General features: G+C 41.8%; 1 long non-coding RNA gene across 1 annotated transcript; it reads right to left on the bottom strand.

Moving 5' to 3' along the window:
* Positions 1-833: 833 nt before the first annotated feature.
* On the bottom strand, positions 834-6911 carry LOC116217228. Its single transcript, XR_004161460.1, has 2 exons — positions 5876-6911; positions 834-3990 (listed from the first exon to the last, which is right to left on the bottom strand). It is a non-coding gene; the product is annotated as an uncharacterized LOC116217228 (long non-coding RNA).
* Positions 6912-6922: the final 11 nt, after the last annotated feature.

The following is a 6922-nucleotide window of genomic DNA, read 5'->3' as shown; positions in this document are numbered from 1 at the left end:
AAAAAGCTGAAAAGTCTGGCTTTTTCCCAAGGCATCCAGACACAGCTCTGTGCCGGCACGCACACAACAAAGACACTGAATTCAGGATGTTCAAGCACGTTTCCTTCACTTACACCTGGTAAGCTAACAGTACCAAAGCCCTACATGTTATTTTTGGCACTGACTGCAAGCGACCAGCCCAGCCCCACAGCCCCCCACGTCCAAAGCGTGCAAGCACACACTCTGTGCTCTGCACCATCTGGGCCGTAACCTCAGAACAGAAACCCCCTCAGGAAGCATATTAAAAATGGTATAACGAAGGCAACCGACAAAACAATCGGTCCTCCTTTGTATCTTCAGTGCTTCAGCAGCCTGCAGTGTCAGCACAGAATTACCAGCTCACAGAGCACTTCTCAGCACTGCATGTTGCAGATACGTACCATGTTCTCTTGGAGGCATCACGTATTCATGTTACTGGGAAATTAGATATAAGAGGATGCTCTTAGTTGGAAGACAGACACGGAAATGTCAGTTATGCTGTTCAGTGTGCTTTAAGCAGCAGGCGAAGCAAAAGGAGATTATTCCCCACGTTGTCAAACATACTGAAAGCCAGAAGTGTCAGAGTGCCTCCGTGTCTCAAAAAGGGGCAATGATTTGTAAAGTTTAAATGCAACACTTACGCAGTTCAGCAGACTAAAAAACACCCTCACATCCTTTCATTATATACCTCAGTGTTTCTCTGAAATAAAAGTTCAAAAGTGAGTTTTAAAGTGATTTTGTTGTCACAAAAACATTCATCCTCTGTTTTCCCTAAAATTCAAGAATTCTAAAACAAACAAGACCTGTTACAAAGCTTTCTGTAAGTTGCCTCTTTATTAACTCTTTCCAAAAGAGCTATAAGCATTCAAACAAGTATCTTGTAGACACATGATCCAAGTACCAATCTTTAAAAAACACCCTCAGAAAGCAGTTCTTCTGATGAAAAAGTGGGATGTGTAACTGCAGTCCAACACAACGTCCTCCTGTTCTGAGCAGCACACAGAAATCTGTGCTTCCAGAATATAACAGGAGAAGATGACAGACATTCTCAGTGACTGCACCTGCGATGTTAAATACTGATTTCCAATCTTTGTTTGCATGCTCCTAACAAGGGAAGCTCTTGGTGCCACACTGTTTATCTGAGCACATTCCTCCAGAGGCATTATCTTTAGTTGCTGAGAAATGCTCTCCCAAACTGGTAGCCAAAGTGTAACTTTTCTGACCTTTGTTCAACAGCAGCAGCAACAATATAGCAACACTTCTCATCATCAATAAGCATTTCAAGCCATTAAAAAAAAAAAAAAGAGAATCACTGCAAGAAACACAGCATTACAAGAAACAATCATAAAACCATGCAATAAGCCAGCAGGCGCTCAGAGGCAAATGTTTCATCAGATAACAGATGTGAGTCTCATGCTTTCAAATGGCTTTTGCACAAAGAGCTTTTATCAAATGACGAAATACCTGGGCAGGAGCGCTGCGGAGCTTCACCACATCTCCCCTGGATCTGCACGCTGCTGGAAATGCAGGATTCCAGTCTCTCCCTAAGCAGACATAACTCCTCACGCTGCAGCAACGTCACCGAATGGTAACGTGTTTCACTAATTAGCTAACTGAATAATTGAAAGTGTTGAAGTTCTGTTTTTCAAATAATAATTTGAGCGCTTTCCTTCACATACACCACGTGACAGAGGACAGCGTGCCTGGCCATCAGTCAGAGGGCAGGCAGGCACAGCACAAGCTCTATTTACAACAGAAGGATGAAGGATTAATTAACGATCTTAAGTTTTTGCTGATTTTATAGGGTTAGGGAACGGGCTGGATCAAACAGCTGCGCCTTCCTGCTGTAGTCACAAGCCTTATCCATGTGCAGAGTTGGATCTCTGCAGAAGCAGCACCAGCAACCGGGTCAACAGAACAGGCTGAGAAAATCCTGACTGCTTCAAAATAAAAATCAGGAGAATGGTCAAACCCAAACATTGCTCAAGTCAGCTCACCCAGCTAGCAACACACAACTAACCACTCCAGTACGGACTTCTTATCTGCAAGGAAAGATATCTGAGGGAGTCTTTCATGCCTGCGTCTCAAGGGAGGAAGCTGCTTTTAAAAATACTTTGTTTTGCCTTTCCCCGAGGAATATCAGAACTCTATACTGATTATTTTTGTGGGTTTTGTCCATGAGGTCCTAGAAACAAGGGTCTTATTTGTGACCTGTGCAATCCTTACACGAGTGAGTAATTACTCATGCAGTCAGTCCCAATGAAGTCAGAAGAACTGTTTGGGAAAGAAACTGTTTGCCAACCTAAGGGTTGCACAATCAGAAAAAAAAATATAACAGAAACACAGAGGGGAATAAATTGCATCTGACAAAAACTACAATCAAGAAATACCTGGCAACAGATTGTTATTTAAGTACAAGGAAGCGATTTAAACAGAAACATTTGTAATAAGATTACACAATTCTCTATGAAAATTCTTAAAATGTCTTTGTTCTAGTAAAGCTAAGGAAAGACCACTGCTCTGGTGAAGGTTCAGAAACTGCTAAGTTGATGTTAAGTCTAGAAATTAACATAAGTTCAAACCAAGAAAAAAAAACCATCATTATCATCATTATCAGCTCCATCACCCACCTCGCGCCTCCAGCTCGCATGGGCACAGCGTACATCGGGGGATTTCTCTGTGGCAAAGCTCAACCCAACTGAACAAGCCAGCAAACTGAAGTACAGAGCTCACCCTACTTAGGTTTCTGCTTCTTAGGTAATGAAAACTACCAGTCTGATTTTGGAGACATTACCTTATGATGTGACACCTTCAGAACTGCAAGAACAACCCTTCAAGCAAGGTTAACTCAACGCTTGGCAACTGGGTTTCTCAGGAGGGACAGATGTGGTGTGTAACTACAGCCTCAGAATTCACTGCCCACCTCGAAGCTGTCATTTCTAGAACAGCAGGCCCACAAATTGGCCACGAGCTCAGCTACTGCTACACTGAACAACTGACAAGGGTATTCTCACTCTATCCTGTGGACTGGACATAAAACATCCTTAGGTAAAGGTTCCCAGCATGTTTTTAAACTAGCAAGCAGCTTTACAATTTAAACAAGCAAACAAAAAAACCCAGTATCAATTAATTTGTAAAAATATTAAATGATAACATTATAAGCATAAAAAAGCGAATGATTCACAGCTAAATATTTTACTGTAAGGGATAAGAGCAGAAATTTCCATTGGAAAAAACCATACCACAAAATATTGGGTCTAAAGGTGATCATATCTAAACCATGGTGAATGTGCACATCACCCCAGGAGAGACAGGAACCAGGACATCTATTTAAATAAGCAATAAAATGGGTGTATGTGTGCAAAGTGCAAGGTAATCATGAGGGCAAGAAAGTACACTGAGATAGAAGTCTAGAAGACAAAAGATGGGTTTGTACCACTTCCACAGAAACAGACTGCGTCCCATCTGGATCACCCTCCAGAACCATTTTACTTTCCACGCCTTGTAAATGTAGTATTTATTATACTGGTACATGATTGAAGTCTCAGCAAGTGGAGGCTGCATTAATAAAACAGCACTTAGAGGAAAGACAGGAGCAGTCACCAACACGGAAGGGAACTGCATGTATCACAAGGTCTCGCATCAGAATTCCCACTAATTACTTCAGACAGCTCAGGAGCTGCATTACTAACCGTGGAAGAACTATTAGATAAAATGAAAATAAACTGCATGCACCAGGACAACAGAAGTACAGCGTCAGAGATTTTGGAGAACTGTAGGCAGCCACTTTCACTGTAAAGCCAGGATGAAGAGAGCCTGGGATGCAAACAGCTCCGGGAGCTGGGACCTGCTCATACCAGAGCTCTGCACTGTGCTCCAGTTTCCCACCTGAAAAGAGCAGTCGTTGCCAGGTCAGCATGCAGGGCAGGGCGTGAGCGGCGTGAGCAGACCAAGCCTGACCTCCAGAACAAGCTGGGAAGGAACAGTTAGAGACATTTATGTTAACAGCCCTGGGTGACATGAAAACAGATATACACTATTAACAATTCACGCAGTGCAGGGCATTGATCTATTTTGAAGATTAGTTTTTGTAACCGTATAAAAGAATGAGCTAACAGTTATCTATAAAGGAGAAAGCATTTCACTAAACACAGTATTACTGAAAGAAAAATATTCCAAATAATATTTCCACATAAAAATGCGTAAGGGTGAACTAAAAATCAAATTCTGATAAATATTCCCAGTTGCCAATAGCACTGGGACTAGAAAACACAAAATACTTTTCTATCCATTTTCTAATGGCATAATCGCTCACATAAATTCCAATATTAGATATTTATATGCATTGAACTTCAGGAGGTAACTCTGAACACATACAGTACAGCCTGAAGGAACTCAACCTCAGTAATTTAATTTACCTCCTACTTAGAAACTGCCCCAAACTTCTAATTACTTCCAAACTAGTTTGCCTGACCACAGTTTAGACCACCACCACAAAGTCTACCAAAACCCAAAGCAACACTGCTACTGGTAAACATGCAATAGCAGCTTTTCTGTAACTTTCTGCCTCCTACATCACTTCCCAAGAGGCTCAGCTGCTATGGCCATCCAATTCTAGATCCATCCTGAAACTTACAGCCTCCCAGTTCACTTATTCTGTTATACAAACATTCTATTTTTCTTTTTTTTTTCCCCTCACGGGAAAGGAAAGCAATCCCATACCAGCCACCAAAACTGATTAATTCTGAGATTTTTAAGGTCTGCTGTTCAGCACATACCATCATATAACCAAACTGACATATATCAATGAGAGCAGACCTGCAATTAGACCTAAAAGGTTTTATTCCAGAGGACAGCATACATGTTGTTCTCCTCCACAGTGTCTCATGCTTTCTTAATGAGCAGCTAGGCTACTGAAACGCACAAAAAACACTGCTCTTTGAAGCACTTAAGACAGCAGGATACTGGTACATTTCAATACTCTCCCTGCACAGATCAGAGCAAGACAAAGTGGAAAAAGAACATTACAGGCATTCATACAAACCAGATACCTTTCATTTTCTATTAGCAAGATCCCAAGAGACAATTTAGAACTCTGCAAATATGGCACTGGAAGGCTGGAAAGATGTTTCCTGAGCACCAGTCATTGCACAAAGGTTTCAGAGTATGTTATATTCTTGACCAGACAAAAGCAACATTCATTTCCCCATTCTACACAGGAGCAGCATCACGCACATCATAGCTAATCAGTAAGATATTTCTCCTAAGACATTAAAATTTAATTACTCCTTGGGAGGAAGGGAAAAAAAAAAAAAAAGCCAATTCCTCTATCAAGATTATCAGCATTTTTCTGAAGTAACAAATTAGGCCTTTGGCATTTTGCAGCAGTGATCCAAGATTTGAGGCTTCTTAAAAGCTCCAAGTTTTGAAGCAATCAAATGGCTGACAGCTGGAACACAATTAGCATGATTAACCAGTTATTTAAATAACAACACAGTCAGCACAAGCACAATTCATCCACACGCACTGCATTGTACAGCACTGCTTGCACTGGACATCGGATGTTTGTCAACTGTTCATTAAATATGACTGTAAGAATAATGGACGTGGAAAACACCACGGAATTACCACCAGGAAACTGACAGCCAGGGCTTGGGTCTCTGTTCTGGTAGGACACTACCAGCAGGTGACTCCAAGATAGGACTTTTCTTTCCCACCTATCACCCAAGGCTATTTAGCTCCTGCTTAAGCAAAAAGTCTTTTTTTTTTTTCTTTTTTCCTTCCTCCTAAAAAAGGAGTGGCTTTTTATACCCTATTTCTTAAAAGTGGGCACCGTTTTTCATTTGTCAGAACTCACAGAAAGCTGCCACCCCATGCAGTACCATCACTGCAGCAGGATGATGTCACATAGCTGCTCTATGACATCAAGGAAGTTGCAATCAGCATCACTAAGTCAAACTTCCTGAAGTGTAACTCACAGCTCAGCCTTATCAGAATCCATCTTCAGGAATGCAAACTCACAGTTAATTTGTACTTGGTAATTTTCGATAACACGGTTAAATATTTAATATGGCAGATTATCTCTGAAACTCTATCCAGCCAGTCTGCCGTGAGCCCTGAACTGCAAGAGAAAACGTATCAAAAGTTTTAATCCTTCACAAGGAAACACAATACATGAGTTTGTTTGAAAATAATGTGCCTGGGAATCAGCCAAGACAAACATATTTTAAAGTACTTCCTAAACAGACTGCGTTTTGCCGGAGATACGGTTATTATATGTTTATATTTTAATCAAAAACCAAAATCAAAATCTAACATCCAGCATTTTAAACCTAAGCAATCCGGTTCTCTCTGACCTTGCCACGCACAAAATACAGCATTACGCAAGAGCCCCATATTTCCATAAAACACACATTTCAGCGGGGAGAATAATAGAACCAAACCCCGTGGCCTGATTTGCATTCTGAACTCCTGAAGTCCAGCCTGCAACATCCGCAGCTCGGCCATCGGGACAAGTGCTCCGTGCCTCCGGATGGGGTACTTCCTTTGTAAGACAGAACCGTAGGGTCGTTAAGGTTGGAAAAGACCTCTTAGATTGTCGGGCGTGTGCAGTCGGTGTCGATTTTAACGATTATTGAGCTTTCTGGATGTGTGATAAGGAGGGCGGAAGGCACTGCACGCCCCTCGGCCAAACGGCGCCGAGCTCACATAGCTGTTAGCGCTGCGCCTCACGGCTTTACAACAGGGGAGGCTCATTGTTGGCAGCCCGTAATGATCGCTGCCGAAATATCATTCCGAGATACAACGATTAACGCGGGGCGCTAACTGCTCAAAGCACAGCATCCAGCGTACTGCGGGGAGAGGATTGAAAATTAAAAAATAAAAAATAAAAAGGAGGAAAAAA

This window comes from Meleagris gallopavo, chromosome 16 (genome assembly GCF_000146605.3).
Source record: "Meleagris gallopavo isolate NT-WF06-2002-E0010 breed Aviagen turkey brand Nicholas breeding stock chromosome 16, Turkey_5.1, whole genome shotgun sequence".
Lineage (NCBI taxonomy): Eukaryota > Metazoa > Chordata > Aves > Galliformes > Phasianidae > Meleagris > Meleagris gallopavo.
Note: the sequence above shows the minus strand (reverse complement) of the source record. Positions and strands in the feature narration are given on the sequence as shown.